The sequence below is a fragment of the Bufo bufo genome, chromosome 4, assembly GCF_905171765.1.
Source record: "Bufo bufo chromosome 4, aBufBuf1.1, whole genome shotgun sequence".
Classification (NCBI taxonomy): Eukaryota; Metazoa; Chordata; class Amphibia; order Anura; family Bufonidae; genus Bufo; species Bufo bufo.
Window position 1 is genome coordinate 166,689,691 of NC_053392.1, and position 18,956 is coordinate 166,708,646.

The 18,956-nt window shown below is 46.0% G+C and overlaps 1 protein-coding gene across 2 annotated transcripts in view; it reads left to right on the plus strand.

Annotated features, from left to right (window-relative positions):
- Window positions 1–748: 748 nt before the first annotated feature.
- The window catches only part of RHBDD1 (rhomboid domain containing 1), a 137,208-nt gene continuing 119,000 nt past the window's right edge, over window positions 749–18,956 (plus strand). Inside the window, exon 1 of one of the 2 annotated variants that reach the window (XM_040428075.1) lies at window positions 749–860. The gene's annotated coding sequence lies outside the window, so the exon portion shown is untranslated. The remainder of the gene's footprint in view (window positions 861–18,956) is intronic. The other variant, XM_040428076.1, reaches the window with a different exon arrangement.

Here is an 18,956-nt window from a genome sequence, read left to right on the forward strand (position 1 = left end):
CGCTAGTGTGAAAGTAGCCTAAAAACCATACTGATAGTTGAGTAAGGGTACTTTCACACTAGCGTTAAAGTTTTTTCGGTATTGAGTTCCGTCATAGGGGCTCAATACCGAAAAAAAATAATAATTCAGTTATATCCTAATGCTTTCTGAATGGAGAGCAATCCGTTCAGTATGCATTAGAATGTCTTCAGTTCAGTCCCTCTTACCGTATTACTGCAGCATGCTACGGTATTTTCTCCGGCCAAAATACCGATACACTTGTCGGAATGCCAGATCCGGCATTAATTTCCATTGAAATGTATTAATGCCGGATCCGGTACCAAGTGTTCTGGAAAACCGCATACGGTTTCCCGGTCTGTGCATGTGCAGACCTTCAAAAATGCGGAAAAAAATAAATACTGTTCTTCCTGATGACACCGGAGATCCGGATCCGGTATTTCAATGCATTTGTCAGACGGATACGCATCCGGAAACGGAACTGCCAGCCAGAATCCTCTAACGCAAGTGTGAAAGTAGCCTAAGGAGCAATTTACTAAATTTATGAATGCACATTTATGCATTAATTCTTCAGGTCAGAAATAGGGACATTTAAGAATGAAAGAAGGACAGAGGGACTGTCCCTCCAGAATAGGGACACCTGAGAGGCATGCACTGATGGAAATCACTAATCAAACACTGAGGTGTAACTGCTGTACTACTCTGTAGACTCCCTGCACAGAGCAAGAATCCTCCCCTGGAACAAGGATCTTCTCATTCTGCCTGACAGCTAGACCTGACTAGCAGATCACAGAACCATTCCCTGGAATCATCGTGCAACTCCCAGTGCTGAAACTTGGCAAAGTAAACGGAGCCGCCATCAGGTGCACCCAGCGACCCCACCACTTAAACTCTTTCCTTCCTAAGCTGTCCGCTCTCATATCTGCATAGGAGCAACTACTCTGTTTAACCCCTTCCTTTCTCCCAAAGTACACTTTCCTTACCCTGATGCCTCTATGTTAACGCCTTCCTTTCACCAACATTGACCGTCTCCTGCCCAACAGGGTTACACAGTCAACCTCTCCCTCGCCCATAGTTAACTCTTGCTTTCCTTCTCAACCCTTTCTTCCCTATAGTTATGCAGTGGGGAATCTAGTGTTTAAAGGGGTCCTCCGGGCTTTCAATATTGATGACCTCTCCTCAGGATAGGTCATCAATATCAGATTGGCAGGGGTCCGACTCCCACCAGTCAGCTGTATGAGGGGACGGCGCGTGCAGTGTATACTTAAAGAGGACCTTTCACTAGAATAAAAAATCTAAACTAAGTATACAGACATGGAGAGCGGCGCCCAGGGATCTCCCTGCACTTACTGTTATACCTGGGCGCCGCTCCGTTCTCCCGGTATAGCCTCCGGTATCTTCATATGTTCGACTCAACTGGGAGGAGCCTGACGGCATCTCCTTCTCCCAGGCTGTAGCGCTGGCCAATCGCAGCGCTCAGCTCATAGCCTGAGAGGAAAAAATAAATAAATCAGGCTATGAGCTGAGCGCTGCGATTGGCCAGCGCTACAGCCTGGGAGAAGGAGACGCCGGCAGGCTCAACTGGGTGGAGCCTAACTATGAAGATACCGGAGGCTATAAAGGGAGAACGTAGCGGCGCCCAGGTATAACAGTAAGTGCAGGGGGATCCCTGGGCGCCGCTCTCCATGTCTGTATACTTAGTTTACATTTTTTATTTTAGTGAAATGTCCACTTTAATGTCCACTTTGCCATAGACAGCCGCAGCAGAGCAGGAAGAGAGAAGGGAGACGGCACGTGCCGTCTCCTCATACAGCTGATCGCGGGGGTGCCGGGTATTGGACCCCCACCAATCCGATATTGATGACCTATGCTGAAGATATGTCATCAATATTTAAAGCCCGGAGGACCTCTAACATCTTTCCCATTTCCAATATGGTGCTAGTGACAGGACTTATGTCATCAGTCATGTGATCAGAGCTGTGGCTGCAAACAATTCTCTTGTCTTTAATACAATGCTGTATGTTAGGGGGGTCAGCAAACTGCGGCACTGCAGCTGTTGTGAAACTACAGTTCCCAGCATGCTTCATTCAGTTCTATGAGAGTTCTTAGAAGAGCAGAGCAAGTATGCATGCTGGGAGTTGTAGTTTCACGAGTGCTGGATGTTGCCTACCCTTGCTGTATGTTTTCTATTATGATGAAATGAAATTTCTTTATGATAATGTTTATATATATTATTTTGGGAATAATGATATTTACTCCAGGGATACATAGTAGAGCAGTGTCAGTGTGGTTTATAGTGAATGTTGTGCAATAGTCTCAAATTAGGACAAGATACTGGGCATTAACCCCTTCAGGGCCCATTTTTTGCAAATCTGAGTGTGTCACTATATGTGGTAAAAACTTTGAAATGAATAATAATCCTGAGCTTTTAAGGCTTCATGACCATGTGCCCGTGCAATTCAATGCACAACCGTGCCTGCGGACGCGGACCATTCATTGAATGGGGTCCACGATCCACATCAGACGGTCTGGACTGCAAAAAAGTAGTGCATGCGCTCCATGGTGCTTCCGATCCGTGCCTCCGTTCCGCAATACATGGTATCATCCGGATTGTGGACCCATTAAAGTCAAGTCTATTTGCGGGCCGCAATATGGGCACGGACCTGTTACGGTCATGGGCATGAAGTCTTAGGCCGAGTTCACACGAACGTGTGTGACCCGTGCCTATGCTGCGGCCCGCAAATAGCGGGCCGCAATGCACGATCGCCGGCCGTAGGTCAGCCGCATCGGATCGCGGACTCATTCACTTTAATGGGTCCGCGATCCGGCCGTTCCGCTAAAAGATAGGACTTGTTCTATCTTTTAGCGGAACCGAAGTACGGGCTGCAACCCCACGGAGGCACTCCGTAGTGCTTCCGAGGGGTCCCGTCCCGTGCGGCCGTTCCGCGATTCTGGATTTGCGGACCCATTGAAGTGAATGGGTCCGCATCCGTGATGCGGAATTCACACGGAACTGTGGCCGTGTATTGCGGCCCGCGATTTGTGGGCTGCAATACGGCCACAGATCACACACGTTCGTGTGAACTTAGCCTTACACGGATACTGATACCTCATAAAATAGTTATTACTTAACATTCACCATGTGTCTACTTTATGTTGGCATCATTTTGTAAATGTTATTTTTTTTAGGACATTAGAAAGTTTAGCATTTTAGAAGCAAATAAAAAAATTAAGGAAAAGTTCCAAAATCCACTTTAAGGACCAATTCAGGTTTGAAGTCACTTTGCGGAACCTAGGGCTCATGCACACAAGCGTGTGTGTCCCATGCCCGTATTGTGGACAGGGAATATACGGGCGGCAGCGGCGGGTCTGCAATCCTCAAGATACAGAGAGGAGACACAGATTGAAAGCCCACAGAAACACTACAAAATGCTTCTGTGGGATTTCGGTCTCAGCCGCAAAAAAATTAGAACATGTCCTATTTTTTTGCAGGGAGGACAGGCTCTTGCAGATCAAGAACCCATTCAAGTCAGTGGGTCTGCACCCGCAAACTGCGTGCATTAGTCTTTTACGAGAAACCACCCATAAATTACCTCATTTTAGAAACTACACCCCTCAAGTTATTGAAAACTGATTTTACAAACTTTCTTAACCTTTACCTGTTTCACAAGAATTAAAGAAAAATGGAAGGGAAAGTTCCTTTTTTTTTGCACATTTTACATTTTAATCATTTTTTCCCCCTGTAAAGCAGCAATGGTTAACAGCAAAACAAACCTGAAAATTTATTAGGCCTCTTTCACACGAGCATGACGGATTGGCTCCGGATGCGTTCAGGGTGCGACCAGTGAAACTCGCACCATTTTGCAAGCAAGTTCAGTCAGTTTTCTCTGCGATTGCGTTCAGTTTTTTTCCGCACGGAAAAGCACGTGCAATGTGGTTTGATGCATTTTTCACGCACGTGATTAAAAAAAACAAACTGAAGTTTTGCAAACAACATCTCTTAGCAACCATCAGTGAAAAATGCATTGCATTACATGCGCGTGTGCGTGCGTGCGTGCGTGTGTGTGTGTGTTTTTATGCCAGCCCGAGCACCTCCAGCTGGTCTCACCTGTGGTTGAATACGGGTGTGGACCGCACTATCCACCCCTTCCTTGCCTCTCAGGTGAGATCTGTCACTATCTCACACCACTTGCTTGCGGATGCAATGCATTTTTTTACTGAAGCCTCATTCACTTCTGTGGGGCCAGGGTTGCAAGAAAAATGCAGAGTATAGAACATGCTGCATTTTTCACGCAACGCAGAACTGATGTGTGAAAAAAAATGCTCATGTACACAGACCCATTGAAATGAATTCAGTGCGGGTGCTATGTGTTCACGTCACGCATTGCACCCGTGCAGAATACTCGCTCGTGTGAAAGGGGCCTTACCCTGATTCTGCAGTTTACAGAAACACCCCATATGTGGTCATAAACTGCTCTATGGGCACACAGCAGGGCGCAGAAAGGAAGGAGCGCCATATGATTTTTGGAGAGCAGATTTTGCTGGAATAGATTTTGGGTGCCATGTCGCATTTGAAGGCACATTAAGATACCCCTACAGTAGAACATCCAAAAAGTGACCACATTTTGGAAACTACACCCCTCAAGGAATTTATTAAGGGGTCTACTGACTACTTTGACCCCACAGACAGAAGGAAAAGAAGGAAAAACAACGTTTATTTCATATGCAAATGAGCACTCGCAAGTGCCCAGGGGCGGTGTTCAGTGTGTAGGTCCCCAGGCTGCTCTGCCTTTTTAACCGTTACTCCTCCCCCAGCCTCTTCCTTTGCCCGCCCTCCTATTCCCTTGTATCATCCCTAGGTCCGGTCAAGATCCCGCGCCTGCGCACTGCTTCGCCGGGCCGGGGCATGCACACTGCAATGCCCGTTTTAGGTACGGCATCAATTCAACTAGTGCGCATGCGCCAGCCGGCGAAGCAGTGCGCAGGCGCGGGATCTCGGCCGGACCTAGGGATGACACAAGGGAATAGGAGGGCGGGCAAAGGAAGAGGCTGGGGAGGAGTAACGGTTAAAAAGGCAGAGCAGCCTGGGGACCTACACACTGAACACCCCCCCTGGGCACTTGCGAGTGCTCATTTGCATATGAAATAAACGTTGTTTTTCCTGCTTCTGGATGTCTAAAGAATATAACAAAGGTACCATTAGAATCATGTATAGATGTGCTACAGCGCCATGTAAGTGCTGTATATGGTCATATAGTGGTGACAGACTCCCTTTAATGAAAACCTGATGCAGCGCGCTCTTGACCTTCGAATGGACTGAACATCATGGAGAGACCAGAAAACGGCTGTCCACCGAAGGTCACCATCCAATCTGAAAGAGCTTCAGAGGATCTACAGAGAAGTATGGCAGAAAATCCCCAAATCCAGGTGTGCACAGCTTGTGACTTCATACCTAAAAAGACTAAATGCTGCAACCACTGCCAAATGTGCATTATGTACATTATGGGCATTTTTGGTGGAAATCCTTCTACACAGGTTGTTATTGTCAGTACAATGGGAGCTGTGGAAAACCAGACTAACCAGTCCTGCGACTCTAAAGGGTCAGTATGGTCAACCTTTTCCCCATTGCACATCACAACAAGTGAAAGAAAAAACAGTTTCTGCTTGAGGCCACAACATGTCATTATTAGGAAGCATCTCCTTAGTTTAACATGTTTTCTGCTTGGTTCTATTATTCTCTTTAGTGCAATGTAACATTGTATCTGTATAATGGATAGAAAAGCATTACAACCAGCACAGCTCGGACAGTTGTCCCAGGCCTGGGTGTACATGATGTAGCAACGAGTCACAATAAAATGGTGTTTCCTTATGACATTATACAAGCCACTGTGTGGCCATCACAACAAATCCATCCCTTGCAACTTGCTTGCAGTCATGGTAGGGTACTTTCACACTAGCGTTATTCTTTTACTGGATCCGTTTTTCCGGATGACAACCGGCGAGACGGATCCGGTATTGCAGTGCATTTGTGAGACAGATCCGGATCCGTCTCACAAATGCATCTGGATTGCCGGAATCCTCTGCCGCAAGTGTGAAAGTACCCGTACTCCTGCAGTATTGGGGTAAATGCACACGTTCAGGATTTATGTGTGGACAATCCGCACTGAAATCTGCAGGTGTTCGCAGGGAGATATGAGCGGTCAATCTGCATCAATTGGTGCGGATTTTACTGTCCCCATTGAAGTGAATGGAGAAAATCCGGAGACGAAAAATAAAATTCATATGCTGCGGATTTTAAGATCCGCACCGTAAGTCAAAATTCACACTGAAAAAATCTGCATCGTGTGCATGAGAATTTCAAATTCTCATAGAATACAATGTACATGATCTAAATCCGTGCAGAAAATCCGCATGCAATCCTGATAGTGTGCATTTAGCCTTAGGGCTCATGCACATAAACGTATTTTCTTTCAATTTCCGTTCCGTTTTTTGGGGGTTTTTTTGCGGACAGTATGCGGAACCATTCATTTCAATGGGTCTGCAAAAAGAAATGGAAGTTACTCCATGTGCATTCTGTTTCCGTATGTCCATATTTCCGTTCCACAAAAAAATAGAACATGTCCTATTATTTTCCGCATTGCGGACAAGAATAGGACTGTTGTATTACGCTGCGTTCAGACCTGAGCGTACGGGATGGAGCGCTCTGTATGCGCGATTTTATGCGCGTTTACGGACGCGGCTCCGGAACAAGCGAACGCCCATTGTCGCGCTTTCCCGTCAGTCTATGTACGGGAACGCGCGACAAGACGCCCCAAAGGTGCTCCTGTACTTCTTGGGGCGTCGGGCGTTTTACAGCGCGATCGTACGCGCTGTGAAACGCTCAGGTGAGAACCATTCCCATAGGGAAACATTGGTTCTTGCCTGTTGAGCGTTTTACAGCGCATAAGAACGCGCTGTAAAACGCTCAGGTCTGAACCCAGCCTTAGGGGCCAGCTGTTCCGTTCCGCAGAATACATACAGTCATGTGCAATGCACTAACATGACATTTAAAGGGGTTGCCAGTTCAAATAAAATACTGGCTGTTGAAAGCGTGTTTAGGGTTGGCTTTTGTTTGTTTTTTTGGTCACTGCCATTTTTGTTAATTAGGTGGCATTGTTTTGACTTTTTTTTAATGCAGCACTTTGAAGCTTTTGGTCACACAGTTGTTTAGAATTGAAACACCTATAAAAAAAAAAGCCATAAAAACCACATGAGGTATGTAAAAAAACACAAGCACTTTCTATTTCAGTTTTTTGAGATCAAAAAACATCAGACCAAATTTTCCATACATTACAAAAAACACAGTGATTCCCCCACCCATTCTTTGTTGCCACGGCAACAAGACATGAGGCTACAGCCATTGACCGTAGAATGCATGCCAGTGGCTGGCTTGCATCACACTATCGCTAAAATGGTTCTCCAAATATTATATAGCATAAATAAAAAATAATAATTTTTAAAAAATAATTAAAAAGCCACTTCCTGCAAAAAGTGCATATCTTTATGTAACCATATGCATGACTTGCATCAGTTCTGCATGAATAATGCCAGCGTCTGTTAGCCCTATCTGCTCTGTCTTCACCAAATGCTATGTGTACCTGCGTGATTATCACCTATGTGAAGAGGCAGAAAACTAAAATAGGGAGGAGTTTATTGGAAGGGTTGTCCTGTCTTGGAGCTGACAACACCTATGGTTCCAAGCTTGGGTCCGTAACAAAAAAAAAATCAGTTAAGCCACCTTCACATCTCCGTTTAGGAGATCTGGCTGCCTGATCCGGCGCAAATTCCAGCTGTCGACCCGACAGAAAAATGGTGCATGCAATGGACCTCATTGCCGTCAGTGGGGATTCGATGGTGAAGCAGAGGATCTGACGGGCTGCAGGATCTCCTGATGGAGATGTGAACGAGGTCTTACCTGTCCACGGTCCCACTGCTGTTCCTTTCCTGTGTATGCCACCTGCTGCCAGTCGCACGTTGTCAGAGGTCACATAGGCTTGAGTGATATGTCACAGCTGTGATGTATCGTTCAAGCCAACAACCCCTTTATGGGCTTGTTTACACGACCGTTGGTGTCCCGTGCCTGTGCTGCAAATTGCGGTCCACAATGCTCGGGCACCTTCCGGGGGGCAGGCGCATGGGGGTCGCAGACCCATTCACTTGAATGGGTCCGCGATCTCTCCGTTCCGCAAAAAGATAGAGCATGTTCTATCTTTTTGTGGTGTAGAGGGACGCTACGGAACCCCAGAAAGCACCCCATAGTGTTCCGTTCCGCACCGTTCCACATCTCCGGATTTGCGGACCCATTGAAATGAATGGGTCCGCATCCGTGATGCGGAATGACAACGGAACGAGCCCTAAGACTAGTGTTTCATAAACCAGTTTTGAGAAGAAGTGCACTAGAGTAAGGCCTCTTGCACATGAACGTTTTTTTTTTCCATTTACGTTCCGTTTTTTGCCTTCCGTATACGGAACCATTCATTTCAATGGGTCTGCAGAAAAAACAGAATGTACTCCGTTCCGTTCAAAGATAGAACATGTCCTATTATTGTCCGCATAACGGACAAGGATAGTACTGTTCTATCAGGGGCCAGCTGTTCCGTTCCGCAAAAAACGGAATGCACATGGACGTCATCCATATTTTTTGCGGATCCGTTTTTTTGCGGACTGCAAAATTTTAAAAAAGAGCCATACGGTCGTGTGCAATAGGACTAAGATGCATCTTCAATCTGTACATAAATCACTACGAAATTTATAAAATGTATGATTTCTTGATATGTTTAGAATGTGCCATTGCGTACTGCTGGTAGCCTGTGTCACATGGCCTGTTATAGGTGGGGCTCGCAGCCTCCTCCTCCCTCCCATTGTATTAGGGATCTCACTATGGAGGTGTATGGGAGCTTGGCTGTGAGTTTGTCCTTAGCACCTATCAGACTGTGTTCACACACGATAGGTAGTTTAGTGGTAGGACCCACACCACACTGAGATACCTTGACGGGGTGTGCAGGGCTCCGATATGTTCCTGACTGGAATACATCGGCTAAAGTCTCAGTTCTTAACATCACTGTGGGGGTCTAGCCAATATGGCCAGTCGCATATCATTGTGGTGCACCTTTTCGCAGTGATTTTTGTATTCTTATTTTTGCCTCCACACATTATCCCATCTTGTGTAGGATGCCTTTGTGGTGCATGTGGTCCGCTGCCAGCATCCTCCATTGTATGCATTTTTGCTGAAGATTGCCATTTGCAACGGATCACTTGCGGAGGAATTGCTCCCCCGGTTATAAACACGCTACAGTGTTTGGGGTTGAGCATTTCCTCCCATTTAGGCCACTTTATTTCAGTTATTAATCTTCAGTCTGTGCACCGGAAAAACAAATTTACACCAGTTTCTAGCATAAATTATAGTAATTCTGTCAGGCCATGGGAGTCGCTGCCCCTTTTCTAAACTACTAAATTCTCTTGAAATTGAATTGAATTGAAAAAAGTTGAATTTTTTTGTGTAAAATAATTCTCAAAACTTTATTGGCAAGATTTTTCAAAACTGACTTATTTGCCTATAGCAACCAATCAGATTCCACCTTTAATTTTTCAAAGGGGCTGTGAAAATGTAGTCAACTAAGCCAGTGTTCCTTTACACCAGTTTGATAAATCTCTCCTATGGCTTTTGTGTATCAGAAAATTCCCCCTTCTTCTTAATACTATAATGAGGTTAGGCGCTACTCACATGTACGTTGGAAGCTCCATTTGGAGCCTCCGTCACAGAATCCATCACATTTGATGAGAAAAATAACTGTACGCGCAGGGCTATTTTTCCAGTGTAAATGACAGACACCTCAGAGGAACCTAATGAACCCCATTATAAGTCAGTGGGGTCCGTAATGTGTCCCTGGTATACGTAGTATCACAAATCTTCTAAAGTACTATGGCTTCCATTGGATGAAAGCACAGTACACATGTGAACATAGACACAATATACACATTTATGGTAGAGATAAGCAAATTGATTCTAACGCCTCGCTGCTCAAGAGATTACCCATCCCCATGATTGTCAGATTCAGACATCTCGCCTGGTCCTGTCAATCTTGCACCTGTGCTGTTGCTCCAAGTATCAGCGCAAGCGCAGAGGATTTGCTGCTGCTACCTGAGCAGCGCAGATGATGACTGTGCATCTCCCGCTGTGCACACCCAGAAGTGGAGGTGGTGGCTTAGGACGAAGGAGCACCACATCCATTTCCAAGTGTACCTACAGTCGTGGCCAAAAGTTTTGAGAATGACACAAATATTAGTTTTCACAAAGTTTGCTGCTAAACTGCTTTTAGATCTTTGTTTCAGTTGTTTCTGTGATGTAGTGAAATATAATTACACGCACTTCATACGTTTCAAAGGCTTTTATCGACAATTACATGACATTTATGCAAAGAGTCAGTATTTGCAGTGTTGGCCCTTCTTTTTCAGGACCTCTGCAATTCGACTGGGCATGCTCTCAATCAACTTCTGGGCCAATTCCTGACTGATAGCAACCCATTCTTTCATAATCACTTCTTGGAGTTTGTCAGAATTAGTGGGTTTTTGTTTGTCCACCCGCCTCTTGAGGATTGACCACAAGTTCTCAATGGGATTAAGATCTGGGGAGTTTCCAGGCCATGGACCCAAAATGTCAACGTTTTGGTCCCCAAGCCACTTTTGCCTTATGGCACTGTGCTCCATCGTGCTGGAAAATGCATTGTTCTTCACCAAACTGTTGTTGGATTGTTGGAAGAAGTTGCTGTTGGAGGGTGTTTTGGTACCATTCTTTATTCATGGCTGTGTTTTTGGGCAAAATTGTGAGTGAGCCCACTCCCTTGGATGAGAAGCAACCCCACACATGAATGGTCTCAGGATGCTTTACTGTTGGCATGACACAGGACTGATGGTAGTGCTCACCTTTTCTTCTCCGGACAAGCCTTTTTCCAGATGCCCCAAACAATCGGAAAGAGGCTTCATCAGAGAATATGACTTTGCCCCAGTCCTCAGCAATCCATTCACCATACTTTCTGCAGAAGATCAATCTGTCCCTGATGTTTTTGTTGGAGAGAAGTGTCTTCCTTGCTGCCCTTCATGACACCAGGCCATCTTCCAAAAGTCTTCGCCTCACTGTGCGTGCAGATGCGCTCACACCTGCCTGCTGCCATTCCTGAGCAAGCTCTGCACTGGTGGCACTCCGATCCCGCAGCTGAATCCTCTTTAGGAGACGATCCTGGTGCTTGCTGGACTTTCTTGGACGCCCTGAAGCCTTCTTAACAAGAATTGAACCTCTTTCCTTGAAGTTCTTGAGGATCCTATAAATTGTTGATTGAGGTGCAATCTTAGTAGCCACAATATCCTTGCCTGTGAAGCCATTTTTATGCAACGCAATGATGGCTGCACGCGTTTCTTTGCAGGTCACCATGGTTAACAATGGAAGAACAATGATTTCAAGCATCACCCTCCTTTTAACATGTCAAGTCTGCCATTTTAACCCAATCAGCCTGACATAATGATCTCCAGCCTTGTGCTCGTCAACATTCTCACCTGAGTTAACAAGACGATTTCTGAAATGATCTCAGCAGGTCCTTTAATGACAGCAATGAAATGCAGTGGGAATTTTTTTTTGGGATTAAGTTAATTTTTATGGCAAAGAAGGACTATGCAATTCATCTGATAACTCTTCATAACATTCTGGAGTATTTGCAAATTGCTATTATAAAAAATATAAGCAGCAACTTTTCCAATTTCCAATATTTATGTAATTCTCAAAACTTTTGGCCACGACTGTAGATGTCAGAGGAGCGTGCGCAGGTGGTATCTGTGCTGCTCATGTAACTGTAGCAGATCCTCTGCATTGGTAGAGGTGCTAGGATTGACAGGGTCAGGTGAGATGTTTAGGCTCGTCAATCAAGGGCAGAGGGGAGTCTCTGGAGCAGTGTGGTCAGCCCCTCACTGCTCCATAAGGCTGATTTTGACAAATTTTAATCGATTTGCTCATTTCTAATTTTTGCCATTACTATGCCCAGGAGAATAGAGAACTAAAGCTTGTCATCCATTTTAGATGTCAGCCTACAGCTGTGTCCCGACTCCCTAATACACATTTATGCTAAGCTCCTCCGAGTGTGTACTTGTTTTTAATGACGAAAGTGAAGTAGGCGGCTGCCAGACATCTCCCGGAGAACAAAAGGGTTGGACAAGTTGAAATCCAGCCGCCCAATCCTCTTTCTCGGTATCTGCCATTGGGGGAGAGTTGGGAATTGACCATTCACATTGGATGGTCAGCCAGTCCCACTGACATATTGATGATCTATCCCTCAGAGAGGTCATGGGTGGGGTCCTACACCTGGCTCCCCCACAGATCAGCTTCTCCCTGCAGCTGCCGCACCAGATCTAGCAGTTTGAATAGTGTAGTAGCCGTGCCGGGTTCCTGCAACTCTGCTCCAATTCAAGTAAATAGTAGCTGAGCTGCAGTAACCATGCATGGCCACTAGACTTTGAACTGACCGCTAGGGGTGTCCATATGTCACAGAGCTGTTGGTGACCTATCCTGAGGATTGCTCATCAAAATGTGGAGCTTGGAAAACCCCTTTAATCTAATGGCCAGCTTAAAGGGGTTATCCGTGTTGCGCCACAATCCCATGCGGCGGCCACTTCCTGGATCACGTGCCGTACATTGAGCACGTAATCCTAGCCTGGGGTTGGTACCTGCAGCGCATGCGTGAGTCTGAATCTCCCACCACAGTGTGAGCCAGAGATTCAGACTCGCGCATGCTCTGCAGGTTCTAACAACAGGCTAAGATCACGGCCCCAGCGTACAGCATGCGATCCTGGAAGTGGCCGCCACATGGGATCACGGCGCAACCCAGATAACCCCTTTAAGTATTAGAGTAGGTATTATTCATTGCTCACACTCTAAGGATTTTTTTTTTAATCTGCAAGGACAGATTTGTCGACTGAGCGTTGCAGGGTTCAGACGGTCGCCCTACACTCGGATCATTGATCTGAGTGACAAGTAAAACACTTTTTGTAATTTTAGGATTATTGGGACAAAAATCTCAGGAATGTTGGCAAATGCGTCATTCACCTATTCTGCTAATAGCAGATTTTGCTTTTCAGAACTGGCCACTGAACAGCCATGGTCTGGTAAGTGACAACAGACCAAGGTAAAAGGGCCGCAGAGCTGAACATGTCACATGAGCTGAATATGTCATTTAACTGTTTCATGTTACCTATCAGTATTTCTAGGCATTGCCCATTTGTAAAGCGACACTTGGAATCCTCCTTATAACTATTGTTTAACCAGTTGATCATATGAGTGTGGGACAATAGCCCCGCGGGTGGCCCGACATCCACAGCATCATTGTAATCTATGATGCTGCGCGCTCCTGTGCGCACGATCAATGCCGCTCCGGGATATATGGCCCGCTCACGGACCTTATATCTCGCAGGGCATATGGTCATGTGTAAGGGCCCTAAGGCTCAGTTCAGACCTGAGCGTTTTACAGCGCGTTCCTACGCGCTGTAAAACGCTCAACAAGGAGAAACCAATGCTTCCCTATGGGAATGGTTCTCACCTGGGCGTTTTACAGCGCGTACGATCGCGCTGTAAAACGCCCGACGCTCAAACAAGTACAGGAGCGTTTTTTTGGGCGCTTGTTGCCCGTTCCCGTACATAGACTTTCGGGAACGCGCGACACTGTGTGTACACTTGTCTCTGTATGCGCAATTGTAAACGCCCGTACAATCGCGCATACAGAGCGCTCCTTTCAGAACGCTTAGGTCTGAACTGAGCCTAAGACTTAGCATACAGGGCGTTGTCCTGTGAAAAGATGACATGGATCGCGGTGAGAACACGTGGAGTCTCTCTGTGTGAGGAATGGTGCGGGATGCGGGACCTTGTTGTATTGATGGGATTGATGTAGCCTATACGAGTGTTCATTTTTCCTACAGGATACTTGGTATCCAGGAATCCACGTGTAGCCCATGGGGGGCAATTATGTGGATATTGATCCGTTCAGGAGTATCGCTTCGCACGGAACTGCTATTTTTGAACATAGTCAGGTGAACATGTAAATGAAGAGGAAGTTTTGATCGTTGTTCTATTTTATTTTATTTATGAGTGTTTTACATATATGCATATGAGCATTCAAATGATTGAGCAATACTGAAAACAGGCCCATAATAACGAGGAAATGGTATAAGGGCATTCTTAGCAATGAGATAAAGAGTGAGAGGATGTGACGTGGTGACAAATATCGCCCATACCCGAAAGTTAAACTGAAACGCCCCAGACGAAGCAGGAGCGAAGCCCGGGTCGGGCTTTATCATATGTTCTATGTGATGTTCAAGATTACGATTTTGCGTGAGAAGCATACCCACTACGGCTCGTTGGTTCAGAGACTAAGAAGCTGCGAAGGAGAAAGAATAAGGAGGAGATTGGAAGAAGCAGCATAAAAAGAACCAGTGATTTATGTGCTACCCCTAAGCTTTCCTTTATTGCAGCGTGTGATCACCACTGGAAGTTTGGGGAGTTGTTCCATAATTTTGACAGTTATTACGGGGCGTCTGTCAGCAGATTTGTATCTATGACACTGGCTGACCTGTTACATGTGCACTCGGCAGCTGAGGACATCTGTGTCGGTCCCATGTTCATATGTGTCCGCATTGCTGAGAAATATGTTTTATGTATATGGAAATGAGCCTCTAGGGAGCAATGGGGGCGTTACTGTTACAACTAGAGGCTCTGCTATCTCTGCAACTGCCTCACCCTCTGCACAGCCTGGCTCTGTCAATCAAAGTGCAGAGGGTGCAGCAGTTGCAGAGAGAGCCTCTAGGTGCAACAAAAACGCCCCCATTGCTCCTAGAGACTCATTTGCATGTATTAAAACTTCATTTTTCTCAGCAATGCAGGTACATATGAACATGAGACCAACACAGATGTCTTCAGCTGCCAAGGAGACATGTAACAGGTCAGACAGTGTCGTAGGTACAAATCTGCTGACAGACCCCCTTTAGAAAAACCTCTCTGGTTATGGATCACATTGTGCCAAATACTGTAGCATCCAGTTGTTACCGTTCCTAAAATACTCTGCTTGCTGTGAGCAACTCATTTGCAGAATAAGCTTTGTGTTATTCCGTCCCCATCTACTTCAACACAGAAAGAATACAGTACTGCCATTTAGAGTATGGCCACATGTGGTGGGTCCACTGCATCTTCAGCTGTGGAAAGGTCACAGAAGATCCGGTCGAAATCTACAGCAGCAAAATCTTCACCAAATTGTCTGAATTTCAGTGTTAATGCTACATATTTGCTGCACATTTCACCCTTTGCAATGCATAAGTTGACATGCTGCAGATTTTTTTTTTACGTCCCATCTACTGCTGTAAACTTGGCGGATTTTCCACATGCAGCTCCTCTTTTACTGTACCCTGAGACTGATAAAAGAACGTCTATTCAAATTCATTTTAAAAAGCTTCTCTGATTCTAGTCATTAGTCAGAAAACAGCCTGTATGTCACATCTTTTCCATGGGTTTAAGTTCTAGCAGCTTCCGATCCAGTGCCATAAACTGAGATCATTTGCTAGAGAACAATATGGGAACTGAGATGTAGGCCTCATTCACATAACCATATTTTTGGTCTGCATTCAATCGATTTGTTTTGCGGATTGGACGCGGGCCCCATTCATTTCGATGGGGCTGCAAAAATTGCGGACAGTGCACCATGTGGGCCGCAAAACATGATACATATGCTGGTGTGCATGAGGCCTTAAAGGGGTATTCCCCTCTGAGACAATGGGGGCATATCTCTAGGATATGCCCCCATTGTCAGATAGGTGTGGGTCCCGCACCTACATCGGGAAGGTGGTGGCCAGAGGGCCCTGGGTTTTCACCACCAAGTGTTCTCCTCATAGTACTAAACGGGAATGCACCACGCTTGCGCGGCCACCGCTCCTATTGATTTCTATGAGGCCAACTGAAATAGCCGAGCTATTTCACCGGCTCCATAGAAATGAACGGAGGGCGGCTGCGCATGCGCAGTGCGTCCGCCACAACTTTCGGGCCTACGTTCTAAGTATAGGTGCGGGTCCCACACCTATCAGACAATGGGGACATATCCTAGAGATATGCGCCCAATTGTCTGAGTTGGGAAAAGCCTTTTTAAGTGGCCTTTGGGAGGAGCAGTCGAGCACTTTGTTGTTATAAGGCCGCAGTCTTTCTCTTCCATTTGTGTTGAGCGGGCGTATAAAAAATGTGAGGTTACTCACAAGCAGCCACTCTAAGCTTGACCTTAACATTTGTACATTTTGGAGGCAGAAACACAGTTCTGAAATTCATTGTGCTGTATTAGAGAAGAATGTCTCTTGTGTCTCAATGGAACCTTGTGCTGCATAAAAAAAATTCGGTTTTTCAGTAGCCTAAAATGAGTGTATTGTTCTTCGTGTCTTCACGTGTGCGGCTTGTACCCACTGCAGGACATGGATTCAGTGGGCGAAAGGGATGCTAGATATAGGGGCAGATTTATCAAAACTGGTGTAAAAGAAAACTGGCTTAGTTGCCCATAGCAACCAATCAGATTTCACCTTTCATTTAACAAAGGAGCTCTGAAAAATGAAAGGTGGAATCTGATTGGTTGCTATGGGCAACTAAGATCAGTTTTCCTTCAATATTTGCCCTTGTTCGATGTAAGTTGACCTCTCAGTTTTGGTAGTCTGGACAACTAATGTACTTGCAGGATTTTCACAAAATATGTACAGAAAATTTGCACAGGCAGAGCAGTAAGCAGTTAAATGGGTCCGCAAATCTGGAGATGCGGAATGGTGCGGAACGGAACCACGGAACGGAAGCACTACGGAGTGTTTCGTCCCGTACTTCCGTTCTGCAAAAAGATAGAACATGTCCTATCTTTTTGCGGAACGGCCGGATCGCGGACCCATTCAAGTGGTTGCGGCTGCCCCACGGACTGTGCCCGTGTATTGCGGCCCGCAATACGGCAACGGCCCGCACACGCCAGTGTGAAAGAGGCCTTAGTCGCATGCATTGGCCCAGATTTTCAATGAGTTAGACAGCGTAGTCTTTCCTGAGCATCTTTCAGCAGGATCAACCCTTTTAAACCAGGCATAATGACTGGTAGGGCTTAACCCACTGACCTTTTAGAAATCTCTCCTTTTTGTTTTATTCACCAAGGAGCTGGTCCTAGCGCCTTAGTGCCCCTAGCTCCTCTGCTTTCAAGCTGTGACCACCACCCCATTCCCATGACTGACAGGGTCAGTTGTCATCAGCATCCTTTTGCCTAGCCTTGTAATCCTTAGCTTGATCTGTTTACCACTCTCAACTCGCCCTGTAATACCGCGCCACAATTCGGCACATGTGCATTAAGGGGGTCATTTTTTATTCAGATATGTGCCTAGGGGTACTTTTACACTAGCGTTATTCCAGTATTGAAATCCGGTAAAGGGTCTCAATACCAGAAAAAAACGCATCAGTTTTGTCCCAATGCATTCTGAATGGAAAGCAATTAGTTCAGTATGCATCAGGATGTCTTCCGTTCCGTCCCTTGTACAGTATTTGACCGGACGAAATGCCGCAGCATGCTGCGGTATTTTTTCTGGCCAAAATCCCGGAACAATACCGCACTTGCCGGATCCGGCATTAATTTCCGTAGAGATGTAGTAATGCCGGATCTGGTACCAAGTGTTCCGGAAATTGCCGCATCGCCGGATCTGGTTTTCCGGTCTGCGCATGCGCCGGGACATAGGAGGAGCGGGTTTCACTTTTGATCTTTGGAAAAAAATTAAATACCGGATCTGTTATTCCGGATGAGACGGATCCGGTATTTCACGAGATCCGTTTAACGGATCTGGAAAAAAAAAGCTTTCCGTTTGTATACGTTGCCGGAACTGCCTGCCGGAATCGCTAGTGTGAAATTACCCTATATTAGGATTATTTCTGGCGCAGATTGTGGCAGAACCGTTAGTTGCGCCACAAACTGCGACTTTTCCCCGCTCACGCCAGGTCTAAAAGAAGTGGGCATGGAGTAAGCGGGGAAGGGGATGGGCTGGTAGGCCCATCTCATTCATCATTTTCTATGCCTGTTTTAGGTGTAGAAAATGGTCTAAATGTAAGACATCTCGGAAGCTAGCTTACATTTAGACTGGCGCTGGATGCGCTGAAGTTATGAAGAGGCCTGCGCCTTTACATAACTGCGGCGGATCTACTGCCAGCTATAGAGGTTATTAAGGACCTAAAAGTCTTTTCGGCAGGGCAGATGAACTGCGCATGCTCCGAATTGCGGCGCAGTATTACAGAGCGCGGTGAGAGTGCGCTGCCACATCTTGGCTGCCCAAAGCCTGCTTTATGTGGCTTTACTGTACATCAGAGAATTAATCTTCCAGGTAGATTTTCTTTTGGAGGACAGGAAAGTTGGCTAGATGTGTGTCCGCCATACATCAGTTTATTAGGATCGGTGTAAGAGTCCGCTCCTCAGTTTTGTATATCGTGCTACATAAAATGACTGTAAAAAGCGACGGCCGTGCCCTTGACCCTGGGCAGCACTATACACTGGTCACTTTTGTTCCATTTGTGGTGGGCAGATAAACAAATATCCAGTTCTCTGGTAGCGGTTGTTTTTGTGAATGAAAGAATGTGAGTTTCTGTGCATTGAACACATCAGAACAAAAGCTGTTTTCTTTGACTTGTAGTACAGTGCCGCTAAATGGCACAGACTCCCGTGTCGCTCCCACCAGGGATGCACATAGAATTTTTATGAAGCAATGTCAGCAGCTCTTGTCTCGCACAAATACCAGATGTTCGGTTCTGTAGTATAACCCCAATGTCCCATCTCCTCTCTACTGCTGCTTCTCCTAGCACTGCTTGCCTGAGCAGTTAACTAAAATCTGTCTGCTGTGTAACGTGG